The sequence below is a fragment of the Dermacentor andersoni genome, chromosome 1, assembly GCF_023375885.2.
Source record: "Dermacentor andersoni chromosome 1, qqDerAnde1_hic_scaffold, whole genome shotgun sequence".
Classification (NCBI taxonomy): Eukaryota; Metazoa; Arthropoda; class Arachnida; order Ixodida; family Ixodidae; genus Dermacentor; species Dermacentor andersoni.
The window spans coordinates 257,918,787-257,937,276 of record NC_092814.1 but is presented as its reverse complement, the minus strand read 5'-3'; the positions used below and the strand labels follow the sequence as shown (position 1 = coordinate 257,937,276).

At 45.0% G+C, this 18,490-nt stretch overlaps 1 protein-coding gene across 11 annotated transcripts in view; it reads left to right on the top strand.

Annotated features, from left to right (window-relative positions):
- The window catches only part of Naam (Nicotinamide amidase), a 73,608-nt gene that overhangs the window by 28,507 nt on the left and 26,611 nt on the right, over positions 1-18,490 (top strand). For 5 of the 11 annotated variants that reach the window (XM_055063672.2, XM_055063676.2, XM_055063675.2 and 2 more), the window contains one exon: positions 12,595-12,655. The exons of 2 other annotated variants lie outside the window; for them this stretch is intronic. The gene's annotated coding sequence lies outside the window, so the exon portion shown is untranslated. Of the gene's footprint in view, positions 1-5,591; positions 6,092-10,756; positions 10,946-12,594; positions 12,656-18,490 lie in introns of those variants that run through there. 4 more of the 11 variants (XM_072284333.1, XM_055063678.2, XM_055063677.2 and 1 more) reach the window with 2 other exon arrangements.

Here is an 18,490-nt window from a genome sequence, read left to right as displayed (position 1 = left end):
TCAAAAGTGCGAATCATAACAGAAGATCGGTTCACGCAAGAGGCCACATTTCTGCCAGAAAGAAACCTCTGCCAGATAGGTTTCACCGCCAGCGTTTCACGGTAAACATTATGGTTGCATAAGCTGCAGTTGCCTGGGAGCTTGAGATGGTCAGGGATCTTTGAGTGCTGTCGCATTCTACGCTTAAAGGCGATGCTTAAGTGTCCTCCAATTCTTTTTTTATCGTCCATTGTTTAGGACCGACGGGTCTCGGCAATAACATAGTGAGAGTGCTAAAAGGAATACCATTGAATTAGAATCGTCACATTGTCACATATGCATTCTGCCCTCACAGTAATGCAACTACATCTGGGAATCGGACCCGCGACTTTTCACTCATAAAGCACTACTGTCACTGAGTCACCATGGCTTGTCATCTTATTTAGCTGCTGCGACTTTCAGTGCAGGAGTAACTGCAACACAAGTTTCCTCATGGATAAATTATGTTCGTGATGGCTCACACAATTCCTTTATCTGTCAACTTCGGCTGCCTCACAAGGTTCTATATTAAGGCATTTGGTTTTTTGAATGACTTTGTAAAGCACATACATTGTTCAAGCGTCTCATATGCAGACATCAGTCTTTTTTAGGGGAGGAATCTGATGCCTTATTGTAAATTGTGCACATACATGTTTGTTGCCTTCCTGAATGCTGTAGCTTGAATCCCCTGCATGCGAATTCTGCTAAAACAATTGTTCTGTTCAGTGCCGAGCTAAACAGTAGAAACCATGAAGGTAGGTTAGCTGGCCTACCTTTCACTAGAGTAAACTGTGCGATATTGACATTCTGTGAATGCTCCCAATGCATTGTGCATGAGCTAATTATGCTCTTGTGGATGACAGTTTATTTTTCAAAGTTTGCTCCTGCAAGTCTTTTACCTCACCTTTGTGGAAGTTTGCCTCTCACTTGGAATGCCGTTGGTTTTACTACTTCCAAAATATTTTATTGTGCTCTTTGTTTACTTGCTTTACAGTAGTCTTTTATGATGCCAGATTCACTGTAACCATGAACATTTGGTGTATACCACTTAATGAGTGTTTTAAGTACCATGAAATATTCATTTATTTGAGGTTCACAGCATAATACATCTGTTGCCTCTTAATTTTGTTGTGTGTTGGCTGAGCTTGTACAGTGCTTTTTTTTTCTACGTCAGTGATTCAACATAAGCTTTTTTGCAAATTTTACTTGCAGCAAAATGCATTATATTTTAAAGTTGACACACTTAGTTTGTGGGTCTGACCTCGCATCAGTTTTTTGAACTTTCACTTTGTGAGCTACAACTCTTTTTTTTGCAATTTCTGCATATGTTTTGCCTATTTTTTTTACAAGCACCATCATCGATGCCTCCGGCTATTTGTTAGTACAGCGCAAATATACAGTTATAACCCTGTAGCGGTAACGTTGCACACAATGCATTTGTAAGCAAAACTGCAGCTACATTCAATACTACGTGCAATATTTACATGTGTACTTGTTTATCTTTCATCGAGTGACTGCGTTTCACCATCTAACAAATGTTATCGTTCAGCGCAGGACGCGCCTGCATGTATCGGAAGTTTCTTGAATGTTATTGATGGTTCTATCCGCTGTCTATTGTCACTGAACCTTGTGTAATCTGACTGCATGTATGTGCGACGTCAATTGTGTATTACTTTCTGGAATACACACGAGCACCAGCAATTTCTCTGGAACCTTCCTTCACTCATGTATAAAAGCCGACACGCTTGACCTGCAAATCAGATTTGACGATCGCCGACTGTGTTCACCGCTTTAGGTGTGGTTTCATTGTCACTTGCTTTTGTGGGCACAAGTTCGCCCAATAAAAGTTGGTTTTGCCATTCACAGTTTTCCTGCTGTGTTCTTGATGGTCACTACAACGTGACATCCGGTGGAGGTGCTTTGCGTTCAAGTACCTGATGCCCCTGTAACGCCGCTATCCAAGCCCTAGAGTCATGAGTCGGGCGCTCCAGTCTTTCTCCACGTTTCAAGACATCACATTTGAAGCGAAGACTGCCGCGCGCAGTAGCCGAAAACCACCCATACGTGCCTTTCAAGGGGCCCTGAACCACTTTTTATTGAAGCGGAGAAAGTCAGAGAGAGAGACGGACAGGCAGAAGGGGAAGAAAGACACGAAGGTTAGCCAGTTTAAGTACCGGCTGGCTACCCTGTGCTTGGGAAAGGGGTAAAGGGAATAAAAGAGAAAAGAAAAAAACAGAAAAATTCACACAGTAACGCAATGCTATGCACTACAACATTCACAGACGAAAGCGGAGAAAGGCATTTGAAGTGAAAATGGGCTATTTCAGAAATACTTTGCCACAGCCAATAAGCATAAACGTTTCAAAGGGAGCTTTATAATCTATTCGCTATGCTAAACTTAAAGCTATAGGCAACAACACTTAGTTTGATTTCTTGGCGTATCCCTTCCTTTTTCCTTTCCTTTCCTTCTTTTTTTTTTTTGTCAGCCGGCGTGTCAGATGCCCTTGACATGCCGGCTAACAGGCGTGCATTGACAGACCGGGGTGCGGTGCCCTGGCTTTGACCTTGTACACAGCGTTCCTTTACTCTCAATTCGACACGCTAACACATTTTCCCTTGTTTCCGCATCCTCCCGCCTGACACCCTCTCCCCTTTAGAAGAACCCCACCTATATATACTGTGGCGAGGAAAGCATACGTCGCCTTGAAGAAGACAAGTACACTTGTCGAAACGTTGGCTCCTGCATTCACCTTGTTCACGTTTTGCTCATCGTCTTGAATCTCCATCTCCCGCATTCTCCGTTTTTTCACTGGATTTGCCACAACAAGTACTTCAATGCGTTCAGCAGAAGCGGAGTTATTGGCAATCAAACACGGCCTCTGCTGTCCTCTCGTTCCTTCTTAAATGCCTTGCACTGCAAAGGCTATGGCGCAGTGGGGCATGTCCACAGCGCCCTGCCTTCTAAATGTCGCTGTGATGCACAGTTCAAATTTCATTTTAGATGCTAATGTAGATGCCATGACTTCTGCCTTTGCTGCCTATGACGTGCTAAACATAAGCCAAATGCAGTTGTCCTCAGTGAGCTGCAGGGTGCTTTGCCATGGATGGATAGATAGATAAGGCTGGACCCTTAAAATCAGGTAGCGGCACATGCCACCTAGCCATGGCTAATAATATATTTTGTACTTCGTGGAGGGTGAAATTTCACTCTTGCGTTGATTTTAGCCACCAATCAGATAACCTCCGTTTATTTCTATTTTTTCTCCACATCTATTTTTCTAGTCTATTTTTCCTCCACTGTCCCTAAACCCCAATGCTTTGAAAAAGTATGCCCTGTTGCTTTGAACTGTAGGGTGAAGCCTTTTACAGAAAAGTATCAGTTTTTCAGCCATTTCCTCTTCCTCTCCACACGCACCGCATAATGTGATTATCCCTTGGTACTTGGTACGTCTTACTCTGCAGTATTCCTGTCCTGGCTTCAAACAACAGAGCTTCCCCTAGAATTATCGTAGATATTTTCTTTGGCAATTTCCTGCTTGAAAATTCAGTATGTTCCCAGTGCTGATTTCGTCTGCATCTGTTTTCCACGGAACCCTCTCTGTTCCTTCAACCTTTTTCTTAGCTGATGTTTATTGGCTAGCTTCCCTGCTGTTGCCCAAATATTTGCATGACAGTTTTCTGGGTTGCTTCCTCCTTTTTGTGTCAACGTTTGTCATGTGCAACTTTCCTTGCTTTCACAATTTCTTAGCTGCTTCCCTATCCTTTTTGTTTACTTCTGACAACCACTGGGTCCCCTTACTTCTTCTCGTTGATCAAATAGGATGCTTCCTTTCTACAAATTAAGAAGTTATCCCATTTTCTGTTTACATCAGCTTCTTGTTCAACCCTCTGCTTAGAGTATCTGTGTTCCCTGGATGCTTCCTGACATTTCTCTATGGCCTTCCTAACCTCCTCATCCCACCAGCTCTTGGGTTTCCATCTTCTTTTCCCTGTGGGCCTGACTCATACGTTAGCAAGCTCTAGCTCAAATAGCCCTGTTAAATTTGCATATGTCCATTCTGTTATAGTATCCTCAGAAATTACTTCAATTTGTTGGGTTGCTATTTCCAGCTGCTTTTCCGAGTAAAAAAATCGCATCTGGTCATTCATCTTGCCTACTTTCGTTTCTCTTCTAAAACTCGGCTTGATATGTTTGTGACCACTACCCAGACTTCTGGAGCCATATTCATCTCTGTTCATTACCCCTAGCCTATCAAACATCCTATGCGACATTAGTGCATGATCTGTCGTCAACTGCAGGCTCCCTACTTCCCATGTTAGGTGCTCTTCACAGTTCTTAGTACTGTTACATACAACTAAGTCATGCCTTTCACACATATCCAGCAGCATGCTGCCTGTTGAGTCTGTGTACCCATCCATATCTTCTATGTGTGCATTCATATCTCCTAGTATAATTATCTCGAAGCCTCCTCCTAGCTCATTAATGTCACTTGCTATGCATTCTACAGTTTTTTTGTTCTTTCTCTTTCTCGTTTGCTCCTGTCTACAGGTATACAAAGCCAAGGAGTGTCTGCTCCCCTGCCACTTTCCCTTTTAGCCATGAATGTTGCTTGCATTCCTGTTTAACTCTTTGCCAATTCATACATTTATGAATGAATGCCCCAATTCCACCCCCTTTCTGCGGCCCTCTGTTCTGTTGCGATATTCCCATGCATAGTCAGGATTACAGGGAGGTTGCTACAGGTCCCTAAGATATGTCTCCACAAAACCATATACCATCAGCTCCTCCTGTCTTAGCTGCTCATTTATCTCCTCCCTCTTCAGCCTATTCCTGCCACCTTGCATGTCAGGGTGTCTCCCTGACTAGGCCTCCACTTTCACCCACCTGTCTTCCTTCACTCTTGTAAAGACGCCCTCCTCAACTCTCGCTACGTTGGAGTCCCCCTCCACCAGGACCCATTTTCACTGAACTCGTTTGCTTCCAGCCTGTGTTTTCTGTCCTTTCGTTAGCGCTAGCTAGCCCTCCATCCGCCGTACGCCACTGTCACGTGGCAACGGGTTCACTGCCACTCGTCCCGCCCCTCCTGAAGCCTGCTGTGCTACAACACTGTATCGTTGTGGAGCCCTCGTGCTGCCGCTAGCTCCAGCGTGCTGTTCTACGGCCCCTAGGTGTCCCTTCCTGCCTGTCCTTTTGTTTGTATTACGTGCCTCTGCTTGAGACTTTGCGCTGTCCTCGTCCTCTGTCTGACACGGCTCCGAACTGCGATTATGCACCGCCTGCGTCATTAGCGCCTCCGCACGCTCTTCCAACTTGTCCTGTTTTTCCAGTTCTTTAAGCTCGCCAGTTATTCACTCTAGCAGTTTGGCCTTAGCGCTCTCCCTCTCGAGCAACTCGCCGACCTGGGTTTTTAGCTCAATCCTCGGCTCTCGCTACGCCTTCAGCTCCCCTTTGAGCTCCTCAACCGTACCTACCCATTCCCCTTCCATCCGCCGTGCAGCCGCTTTTAATCCCTCGCACTGCCTGCACTCAAAGCTCGCCTTCTCAGCGTCGGATAAACTTGCGAGGTCCATCTCGTCCAAGTAACACCAATGCTCTCTTTGCACTGCACTAGTTCGCCATCACCCATGGCTTTCCTAAAGTTCCTTGATAATTTGAAAGTACTGCCACTCTTTGAACTCTGCCACCGCCGCGCGACCTCGCCTCCTCCTCGCCCCTTGCACGTCTCCCCCATGGGAACCAATTTTGCCCTTGTTTTAGTAGTCTCATTGCCGTATCCCTTGGGAACGCTTGGATCGTGATTATTGCTTGTGTTTGACGTTTTTGCTGGTGCCATTTTTCTCCTGAGCTCGGCTGGTTCAATGCAGCAAACATTGCACGCTTTGTTTCCTGCGGTGTTGTGCTAGTGCTATGCTGTGCTGTACCGCATATAACCATAGCAAGAAGCCTGTTGAAGATGGTTATGTAGTTTTTATTATACCAGAAAGAAAGCGTGACGGCTTGCGCAAGAAGCAGTGGCTGCACAACATCGGCCAAAAGAACTTTGTTCTGACAAAGAACAGTGTTGTTTGCGAGGTAAGGCGCCTTTCTTATTGCTTGTATCAAAGCATCCCCTAATGCTTTTTTTTTGTTCTCCCGGACTACTCATCAGTGTTTTACTGCGACAATTTGTACGTTGCATAAAAATGGGCGTGTTCTCAGTATACTGAATATTCTGCTGGGACTCGTCACCTCGCACGTTGTAAACTGTTATTCAGTCAAAAATGCAGCACTATAGGTTCTGTTTTCCACTGAACAATTATGTGCGAAGATATGGCTTCCTGATCGCACTTTTCGTGATTGTTAGGATCCGTTGCCTGTTTTACTGAAAATCGAAATAGCGGCTTGTAGAGGAGCTTTCCAGCTTACTTCGATGTGTGCGTCAGTCCCTTAGATACAGTGAATGCAGGCCCTGAAAAAATTAATGCCAAATATACCCATGGCATGGTGGGTGATGAGCACCAGCTAGTCTACGTTGCCTTTTTAACGTGTAAGCATTCTTTGGCGAGTACCCCGGCTCCGTCACGTGAAAAGTGTAATGCCTTGTATCTGCACAGAATTGCGTAATTTGCACAGTTAAGATACCTAATCATTATGATAGTGTGAATGTAGATGATTGGTAGCTTCATAAGTGATAAGGAACAATTTAAAACCCCCAAAAACATAAGTAAAAAGAGGTACCCATAGAAATACATAGGGGCTCCTTAGAAGATGCTTGGGGAACCTTATTATATAGGTGGGCCAACTGAAGTTCTGGAGTGGGCCAACTTGAAATTTGGGGGTATGCGTACACATACTTGGACAACTCCAGTAGAGTTTGCATTATTTTTCAGTTCTTGAATTTGCTTTGAATTGGGCTGCCATGCACGAATGAGTGGGTGATGATTATTATTTGGTTTCCTCACGGAGGCAGGCAATGTGCAGGCGGTGTTCACATGATTGTGTACGCTTGCTCGCATTGAAATTGCACAACTGTCCTATTTAGAGGCCACAGCGCAAAAGCTACTTTCATATTGAGAACACAAACATATGGACCGACGATGCACTCGCGACTAATTCATTATAAGAAAGCATGCTGAATATATTACCTGTGGTGCACACGCGCATGCAGAGAAGAAAGAAAAAGCCAAACACAGAGGGATGTGCCACAACCAACACTAGATCAGATCTGCAAAGTAAAGCATCTAATATCTGGCAGAAAAAATGTGTTGAGTATAGAACTCGCCTCAATGCTCCTTTTACATCAGTATGCCACATTCATACGGCTTTAAGAAGAAACCAGCCTCCTCATAAACATTACCTTCAGCATTCTCAATGCCGTTATCACCATTTTTCAAAATTTTCTACACCACTGGGGTGTGCAAGTGGCCCAAAATCACGCGCCTCCATTGAATACTGTGGCCCGTCCGTGGGAGCCAATGAGAAAGAGCATGCCATGCACAGCGCGCGGAGAATCGTGGAGGAAAGCGCCACGGTGAGGAGAGTGTTGCTATTTTCAAATTATTAAGAAGCTTTAGACTTTCCTAGCCTGCAGCACCATCTCCCGCCCAACCACCTAACAAAAATGCCCGCCGAAATACCCAAGGCCCCACGGTAAGCCCTACGGCAATCTCGCTATCTGGCTACCTCCGCTAGATTTCCTCCACCTACCACCGTTTTAAAACTGCTGCCCTACACTATTCACATCATGCACAATGACTCGCCCGTGCACCTAACAAAAAAGTCTGCCAGAATTCCCAATCAAAGACTCTCAGCCCGCATGGCAAGCTCGCTTTACAGCTACCTTAGCTAGGCTCCCTGCACCTACCATGGTTTAAAGCTTCCACCCTACACTGCTTACACCATGCTCCATGTGCGCCACAGCTCACTTGCAAAAAACTACAAGTATTCGTTGCATACTTATATATAACCACAAAGACCAAGAAACTGAAAAGAATGAAAAATAATATATATAGATTGCTTGGTTAACCTAACACTTCTAACAACCAAATGAGCGGAAAAAAACTGGACTCATGGCAGCACCCCGCGGTGGCCGCGATATCTATGTCATGTAGTCGACCGCAGCTTGATGTCAGCTATCGGCCAGTAGCAGCCGTCTAAGAGAATGACGAAATAGTGCGTCCGAGGATGAAGTAGTGCGTCCAGAAGAGAGTGAGGACAGGGCCTTCTGTTGAAAAGAGAGCATTTGAGAGAAAGGTGACTTCGCGATCCGCTTGTGAGCTTCACACATCATGTATGACAGCAAAATTTGGCTGAGATGTTCACAGCAACATAAGCTACCCGTGGATTATGTTATTTTACTAAGCCCAAGGGGTGGTTCAGGGCCCCTTCAAGCCTGTGGTGGCAAGTGCCGCTAAAAGTTACCACATACCAAACAACCTCAAATGCATGGAGTAAGGAAAAATATATATAAGGGATCATTACATCATGCAGCCAGCCTTGGCAAGCGAATAATGTTCCGTGAAGCCACAGCGGTGGCCCAACGCATGACCTCTTGTGTCGAGATCACGGCACAAGAATCAAGATTTGCTGAGATGTTTCGTTCCCTGAGTAGTGTTTTTTCGGTGTGCGCTTAATTTTGTTCAGCGTTCAGCTTCCCTGCCATGGCTCAGCCTGTAGAGCAGGAACACTAAACAAACCGTGCACTTCGACATGCAATCACGCGTTGGGCCACCAGCTTGGCTTCAAACGCGTTGCGGTATGCTCTCCCACCATGGAGGGAGGAAAGCGTAGGAGAGGCCCTGGTCAGCATGGACGTGTTGGGGAAAGTGTGGCGGAAGTCACGTGCAGTTTTTCGCAAAGGAGCACTGGGACTGGTATCCCAAATGTCAACGTTTTGATATGTTGTACTTGACAACGTTGCCCTTGACAATGACGCAGGCAGTTGAAAGGTTTAGTTTTTGCTCGACTCTGTGTTGTGCACGCTCTCGCATTTCAGTAGTTTTGTTATCGGGTAGTGCTGTGCCGGTTTTACTGGCTCGCGAAACTCGCACAAACCCGTAGCAGAGCATTCAACTTCGATGTGATGTTGCGGGTTGCCTGAACGGTCCACGCCACTTGTCCAAAAATTATCTGCAGCGGCAAATCCACTGCTCAATCTTGGCTCGGTTTCTCCATGGCCATGCATTTGCGTTTTGGGCAAAAATCCATACTGTTGTCTGTCGGGTGCCGTTTTACTCACCAAAAGCAGCAAAGGGCAGTGATGGTGTATGCAACATCACCACTTTCCCCGTTGCGTGGCTGGAGATTGAATTTCGATTAGATGCAATTTTCTCATAAACTGTCTTTTCTGGGCACTAAACAAGCGTTGCCAGGCATCCCCATAAGTGTAGGCAAATTCACACTTTTTCTCAAAACCAGGTAATTAACTGTGGTAAGTGTAATACTAAATGATGTAGACTCCAAAATGTGACCTTCCTGCAAAATTTTAGCAAGGACACTGCAGTGGTGAGCACAAAACCATCTTTTCAAACAGGCGCAGCGAAATATGCAGGACCCTGTATACCTTGTTTGGGTACTCGAGATTGTTGAAAACACGATGAGCAATTGCCAAGAGTGATAATAAGTGAGTGTGTTGCTTGCGCTGGCGGAACGCGCAAAAGATAACACCGAAAACTTCAAAAGAAAAAGTAGCAGTTTTGCTCGAAAGGCGAAGCATTGATGCGTTAACAATTGGACAGCTATACGAATAAAGGGTAGTAGTTTTATCAGTTCTATAAACTTTTAAACATTCGGTTACTAAGCAAATTAACATGCACGGCGTCACGCACACAGGTAAACATGAACACATCTCACATGATGACTGTAGAATGTCGCTGTCAAAACACTGTAGTGAGGAAGTGCGGCAGCTGCAGCGAGTGAATTACCTTCGTGCTGCGTCTCACTTCAACGCGAACTTGAAGCGTCGAAAGCACAGTGCATACGAAGCTAGCAGCACTCTGCGCACTTCGTCCACATTGCAGATCACTTTTAAGATAGGGCGGCCGCGCTGTATGCAGCAGTCACTGAGTAGAACCCCCCCTGCCCCCCGGCACCTCACGTGCAACGAGACGCGCTGCGCTTCCTCCCTTGTGAGCGGGAGATTGAGCTGCAATCATCGGCTGACCCTTGCAAGCTTTCACTCATACATGCAGCGCAGGGTGCGCGGCAACAATGTTATTGTGCTTGGCCTTTATGCGGAACATCACGTCGACGCCAATGGCACAAATGCACCTATAGTGTCCATATAGTTGTTATTGCAATAAAACCAAGAACTTGTAACTAGAAAAATAGTCTTCTGAATGACTGAAAACAGGCTTTGCACCTATGCATATTTGTCTTGAGTGCAAGTATAAGGAATTCTGTGACTATCTTCACGGTCTGGTTGGGAGCCTGTGTTGTGCCCACCACTATTATGTATGTGGGGTGCCATCGCATCAGTTGAGGCCACGTTGTGTTGAAAACATGGTTGCCCATGTATTTGTGCTCTTATAGAGCAGGAAATAAGGTCTGTGAATCGGGGAATGCCTGGAAATCTGATGTTTTTGTCATATTTTATGCAGGGAATGAGTCGGGTATTTTCTACGTGATGTTTGTAAAAGCGAATTGCCTTTGTTCTTAATGTCGCTCATTCACCACTTTCGGATGTTTCGCCTCTGCATTCACTTTTCCTATAAGGTCTCACTACCAAAATGACACACACTTGTAATTTACTTTTTTCAGCTGATGCCTTCTGGTGGAGCTTTGTACGAGAACTACTGCTGCTTACCTGGTGCGACAACATTGGACGAATGCACAAGAAGCCCAGAGCGAGCATCTATATAGCGCAAAATAAACATTTCCTCATTTCACAAGGCATATTGCATCTACTTTATGAAATTGCATGTTGCATAGAGGACAGATTCGATGGAGGTTTGTAAAGATCAGTCATATTTATTTCACTAAGTAAAATGGAGAGAAAAAGATGTCTCACCAAGACAGCATGTGGTTGAGCAGTAGAAGCAAAAACAAATGGTGCGCAGATCAGCACAGCCGGCATAATGCGTACCAGCTGGCGTTCAAAACGTGTGCACCCAAAACTGGAAGTGTGGTTCAGGTTTTAATGCCAGTCACTTGGTGTGCTACAGTAAATTCGGCTGCTGGGCTCTATGGGAGTTTGTGATCTTGTTAAATGTCTTTCTCTACGATTGCGCTGCTAAGAGTGAGGACGCGGGATAAAATCCCGGCTGCATTTCGACAAGCAAAACTCCTGTGTACCATGCAGTTGGTACATGTTAACTCCATGGCGTCAAAATTAATCCGGAGTCCCCCACCATGGGGTGCCTCATAAATGTATCTTGGCTTGCGCATGTAAAACCCTAGGATTTAATTTTAATATGCTCTCTGGAGCTCCTTGGCCTTTGCCACAATGCCCTCTGGACAGCTGTAATTACACGTCAGCACCGTGCAAGAGCATTGCAAAAACATCGGTGCTTTGTACTCGTGCTCATTAGTCCAGAGACGAAATAGATTGAATGGGAAAGGGAAAGTAGAGAATAGTTAGAGCCACCGCAGGTGACAAAATGAGTGAATAACAGCCTTGCCCTTCGCTTGTGGCAGCTCGCATAGGATGAGCGTGGGAGAGGGCATAAGCTCTGTCAGAAAGCATGCCATGTTTGATGTCTCATGAAATGAGCAAGCACTGCTACTAGACATGGCAACCATTGCAGACAAACTAGAAAGTTAATTCAATGCATGGTATGTTTTTTGATTTCTGAAAAAAAGAAAAAAAGCTAGTCAAGTTTGTCCACGCGGACAGCTGACATAGGGTGTGGAGACTCAAAGCTGCATTAGTGCATTGCAGCATCAAAATGACGCTACACAAGTGGCTATCCAGCAAATCAAAACTTAGCCATGATGTGATGCGCAGTGTGAGGCAATGACAGTGCTACAAACAGTTGCACACAACAATCCCTCTAGCAAACATGTCTTGCTTTGTGTTCGTTGTACTACATCAAGGAACACAAGCGGTGCGCACGAGGTAACATTTAATGACGCTTCATGGCTGTTGTCTGGCGTCAACATCACCGCCAATTGTCGCCAACGTAAACAGCATGGAAAGCTCCTCTTACATAGTTTCCACAGTGTGTGTGATCTGCATGATCTTTTAAATTACCGGTCTTCAACATATATATTGCCTCAAATGGCACATCAAAAAGTATCCACAAGATAAACCAGATTTCTGTTATATTAAAATTCATTAGGCATTAGTCAAAGCTGTCACCCACAAGCAGCCATGCAGACATAATCTTGTGCCTTTTGAACCCCTACAAATTCTAACATACTTTCTTGGAAATAGATTTGCAAGCTGCATATCCGAATCGCAAAAAAAGAAAAACCTTTTCTATACGTAAGCACCATAAACAATTGATGGCAGTTAGCACAATAATATCCAATGGTAGTCCATCTTTGTTATCTGTAGCTAAGAATCTAATGCTGTCCCAAAAGTATATAATATATAACCCCTCGCAATGATTAGAAATTGCTGAAGTACATTATCTAGAGTTTGTTGTGTCTTACAGATAAAACTGCGTGCCCTTCATGGTGAAAAAAACCAGGACCTCCTAGAAAGGTTCAGCTGTGGTGAGTGAACTTTCACATATGTGTGCAGCCTGCTAATGGCACGAGACAAAACTTTAAATATAAGCATGCCTTTTTTTTGAGAGAAAGTTAGTTTTCCATGCAAGAGTAATGCTACTTCTTGTATTGCAGTTTTTATCAAGGGCATAGATATAGCTATATAAGGCATGTACTCGCAAAGGAATGGATGGATGGAAAAACGTTATTTTCGTCAGAATGCATGTGCGGACGATTCCGTACTGGATGGCCATCAGCTCGTGGCTGACGGCGACCTGGGTGGCCCACTCCACGGCCCTGGTCTGGACGGCCGGGTCTGAGCTGGCTAACACAGCCTCCCACTGCTCGGGAGAAGGATCACGCATAATATCTGCCGGTGGCAGCGCTATGTTACAGCTCCATAATATGTGGTCATAGGTGGCCAGTTCCTGGCACCATTTGCATTCCGGCTGAACGTCCGGGTAGATTTTGTTTAGCACGTATGGGTTATAGAACGATCTCGTCTGCAATCTTCGCCAGACGCTTTCCTGCGCCTTCACCAATTGCTTGTCCGGGGGCGGGTAAATTCTCCGCTGAAGTTTGTAACAGTTAGTAATGTCGTGAAAGGACACCAGCCCATCTCTCGTGGACCCCCCCGGAACGTCCGGCTCACCTGCTCGGCTGACGAAACCTCGAGCATTCATGTGAGCCGCCTCGTTCCCAGGGTTCCCAGAGTGTGCCAATACCCAGACAATTTCCACCTCCGTAGTCCCTTGCCCCGTGGCCTGATTTAGCAATCCTGCCGCTGTGACAGAGATTCTGCCCCTCGCCAAATTTAGGATGGCTGTTTTAGAGTCGCTGAGAATCAGGTCAGCTGTAGTATTACCTATAGCTAGCGCTATCGCCGCCTCCTCTGCAGTTTCTGAGGAGCGGGTTTTGACTGATCCAGAGGTGACTAAGCGTCCCCGCCCGTCCACCATCGCAACTGCAAATGCGTCCTTGTTCTTATACTTGGCGACATCTACGTAGACTGCCCCATTGTACTTCCCGTACTTAGCATGTAAAGCTTTGGCTCTTGCCTGCCTGCGGTTCTCATGATGTATCGGATACATATTTTTGGGCAAAGGCCTTATGTACAAGCCCTTGTGTATTTCTCGCTTCACCTGAATTTTCATGTCCCCGGCTGGAGGATCAACGCCACTGCCGATCCTCTCCAATATATCCCTCCCTACTCTCGTTTTGGAAAGCCTACTGAGTTGCATCACCAAGTGTGCCTCCTGCAGTTCTTCCAGGGTGTTGTGCACCCCTAATCCCAGCAGCCTTTCGGTAGACGTATTGTTAGGCAACCCAAGGGCCGCCTTTTAAATACGCCTGCCTAATCATAGCCTCCACTTTGCCTTTCTCCGTTGCGTCTATCTTCATATAGGGCGTCGCATACACTATTCTACTGAGCACAAACGCCTGTACCAGCTTACACAAGTCCTTTTTCTTGACCCCTCGCTTACGATTGGCGATTCTCCTGATTAGTCTCACGGTAGCATTGACCGTATTTTTAAGCTTTTCCAAGGCCTCCCTATTCTTCCCGTTAGTCTGCAGATACAGACCCAGGATCCTAATCGTTTGGACCTCAGCTACTGGTGCACCCTCCACTTTCACCATCAGCGGTGGTGGCGGCACATATTGCCTCGCATGTATCCCTCTTGGTTTATCCCTAAGCACAAAAAGCTCGGACTTGGGCTGAGAGCACGAGAGTCCTGCCTCCCCCGCTAGCCCCTCCACATGTAATATCCACTGCCTGTTATAGAGTTTCCTATATGTAGAGTTGCCTATATGAGATGCTCTGAGAGAGCAACATTGACTTTCAAGACCTTATCTGTGCGTGCATAAAAAGATGCATTTAGCCCAATCAGATATAATTTCTTTTTTTTTTTTTTGAAAAATTGCCTGTGACAGATACTACTGTTCTGCCTTTTGAGGTGGAATTGAGGAAGCAGCCGGACGTGTATGAAAAATTGCAATGACCAGATAGTGAAAAAAGGTTCCCTTTTGAATTCTTCACTTTAAAGGACATGTTGCAATTGCAAAATTCAAGCTGATCAGTAGTGAAGTCATGTCTGCTTAGCATAAATCCTGACTCCCACCACTTTCGACGTATCCATTCCCCAAAACTTAAAAAAAAAAATGTATTGCTCTTCCAGTTAAGCTTGTTCCAAACTTGTAGCAAGGAACTTTTTGTAAACTGCTAATAAAAATAATAATCAATCAGTCATTTCAATCCATCATTTATTTACTGTGCCCAGGAACAACCATGAGGTCTGAGGGCTCGTGCACGCATACATTAAAAAAACAAAAACGGCAGGGGAATACAAGTAAAAATACAATGTATAAAAAAGAATCTTGAAAAGAGTGTACATACAACATGGTGCAAGGTGAATACAATATGAGAAGGGCAGTTGAATAATATGTGAAACTGTGACACAAGTCAAGGTAATAGAATATTTAGGTTCCCCAGACCCTCCTGTCATGTGTCTGATAGAATTGTTTCGGAAAGATCGGAAAGGAAAGAAAGGGAGGGGGAGTCTGAATGCTCATTCATCAGGGAGCCAAATGGAAAAGAGTTAATTCAAAATGTCTAGAGCATCTTTGGTTATCATGTACAATGAGTGGAAAAAAAACTTGGCTGGGCGTAACATATCTGTGGACTGGAAATAATTGCAGAGAGAAGAATCAAGAGTTAGTAAAATGCCTAGATGCTGGTATTAAAGGGCCCCTGAAACGGTTCGGACAAATTTTATAGACGCGTAGGGTACAGCTACAGTTAATCATTCGCACCACATTTCGTGTAAAGCGTCTCATATTAAGAGAGCTACGGACGATTGCAAGTTACCCTCCTCCATAGCCATGCATTTTGTCCCCAACTCGTTCGCCAAGTGGGCGGGGCTAAGCTCCGCCTTCACTGGCTCTGCGTCAGGGTGGCATGTCGTGTCATCTACTTCCGGTTATCTAGGAGCAAGCGCACGAAGCCTCTCCAGCCTCTCTGCCAGCAGCTTGGCAGCCGACCCCAAGCAATAGCTATCGAAGCAGCGAGCAGCGAAGCGTTGCGAGCATTCTGTCGCAGTGCCGAGCGTGTCCGGTATTCCGATAACTAAAGGCAAGATGGGCGTTTCGATGGATAGGGTGACACATAAACTCCCGCTGATGGAGCTTTAGCGTAGATGTAAGTGAGTGGCCTGATTGGTCTGCGTAGTTCAGCCACCTGGTGGTGCAGAGCTTAACCAACCAAACAAAGAGATATTGCTCTAACCATGTGTAAAACATTTTAAACATTTACATAAGCAACGTGTTCGTGATTATGCTCCTGAGGAAAATTTACACCAGCAGCAAAGTAGAATAGACTGTGTTTGGTTCAGCTCTTGCCACCAAGTGGCTGCACCGTCCAGACCATCCACGTTTGCGCCTCTGCTCATCCCGTAAAATGGCATGATGAAACGGGCAGGCCCAGTCCGCTTACGCTTGCGTTTACCCGAATACTGGCCACGCGAAACACTATTGTGGTAGTAATCCTCCAGCGTAAAGTGACGGCTGTTTAAATCCTGGCGCCGATCGGATAGCGACAGCCAGAGGCGCTGCAGCCACTCTGCTCATCTGCTGCCTTGCAGAGGGACGCGATGTCGCAGCTTGACATATTGCCAGTCGCTATGTTTGCGGCGCACAACGTAAGAAGGGCAAACCATAGTACAGGCGAAAATAAAGATTGAGATCAACACTGACCATGGAGCTCTTTTTGCAACCACGTTGCAAAAAGAAACACATTGTAACCCAAGCAGACAGCACTTGCTTTGCACCGGAAGTGCTTAAGTGTAGTGAGAAATTGTCCTTGTCGATTCTCTTTCTTTTTATAGAAACAAATTAAGTAATATTCCAACTATTACGAACAACATTTCTTCACCATAAAGTTGGAAAAATGATCGATAACACACCCTGGGCAGCCAATCGGATAGCTTGCCCTGCTAGCGTCTTTAGGGCAATTTACGAGCAGCTGAAAATTCAGCCGAGCGGTGTGCTGCGATCAGCAGCAATGAACATTTTTAAAACTTTATAATAAACTACACGCTTTACGTGCAGCACTTAGATGCGTCAATTAATGATCAGAAGGACCTACTGTAATGACTCAGTACGTTTGTACAAAATTGTCAAAATCATTTCAGGGTCCCTTTAAGGGTTTCGGGAATGATGCCAAAATTATCCTATTAGGTGACATGAATGCCCACATACAGGATCTAGATGGTTATACCGACAACAATGGGAAGTCAATGCCAGATCTTTGTGAACATAATCTCGTCATTGTGAATACAGTGCCCAAGTGGAAAGACCAACGTGGGAAGTGGGAAACCGGCAATCGACCATTGATTACTGTCTGATGACAGAAGGAATTCGTGATAAGTTGACAGAAATGGTCATTGATGAGGAAGGGTATACATAGCAGCATAGGGAGTGACCATAAATGCATCATTTTGAAAATGGGATATGTAGTTTGGAAAGAGAGCAAGGAGCGCAAAATGGGCAGTCCAAATTTGAATGCTGAACAAGTGATAAATATAGTCACAAGAGTTGAGGAGGAACTTGGCAAATGGCCAAGCTAGGAGTAGGAATATAGTCAGCTTCTAAGTGTAATGACAGAAATATGGAAAGAGAAGCTACATGCTCATTGGAAAGGAAAAAAGAAACCGAAAAGCTGGTGGAAGAGGGAGATGCGAAACGCGATTGCCAAACGACAGAAAGCATCCCGAGAGCACAGGCAGGCAAGAAAAGTGCAGTTACCACAGGATGAAGTAACCAGAAAATTGGAAATATACCGGGAGAAAACATTTATGGTTCAAATACTGGTCCAAGCAGAGATAAAAGGTGGAAGTGAACATTGGTTGTCAGAAATAAGTGAGAAAAAGAAGGCCACACCTAGAATATTTTGGAAGCACATAAATTTCTTAGGCAGGAAGTCTGGCACAATACAACATATCCTAGACGAAGATGAAAACAGACTGGAAGGGGAAGCAGCATTAAATTATGTCCGTAAAATAACAGCTGAATCTTTCCAAGGCAATGAAGAGGTTGTATTTGAGGAAAAAAAGAGCATGAAAGAGGAACCAGATGGGGGAGAAGGAGCTGGTGCTGACAAATTCCAACTGGAAGAAAGCGGAAGAGAAAATTCCTAAGCGCACAGCCACAGGGCTAGACGAGGTTCCCGTTAGGCTGATTAATGAACTAGGACCAAAAAGTAAGGAAGCTCTGGTGAAAGCAGTAGAACAAACTTTAAAAGATAGACGAATACCAGACAGTTGGCGACAAAGTAGAATGAATTTAATTTATAAAGGCAAGGGAGAGAAAGATAGAATTCACTCGTATAGACCGTTGACCATTACATCGGTAATATACAGGTTAGCAATGCAGGCAATCAAATTAAAGCTTCAAACTTGGGCAGAGAATAATGGCATTTTGGGAGAACTTCAGAATGGCTTCAGAATAGGTAGGCATCTGGATAACTTATTTGTCCTTACTCAGTGTACTGAAATATCCAGAGTAGAAAAGAGACCATTATATGTGGCCTTTTTAGACATTACACCTTATTCAAAAATCCATATGCCCTATGACTCCCATATCCAATAATCCGATTTGAAACATATAGGATCCCATATACAAACCCGTTTTTCCAGTATGCCATATCATCTACAGCAGATCAGTGTGCGCTAAATATTTCACTATGAATGCCATATGATGTTATTGGATATAGGAGTTATGGGCGATACGGGGATCTTTCAGTAGGACAGGAGCGTATGAGAACGTAGACCGCAGCATTTTGTGGGA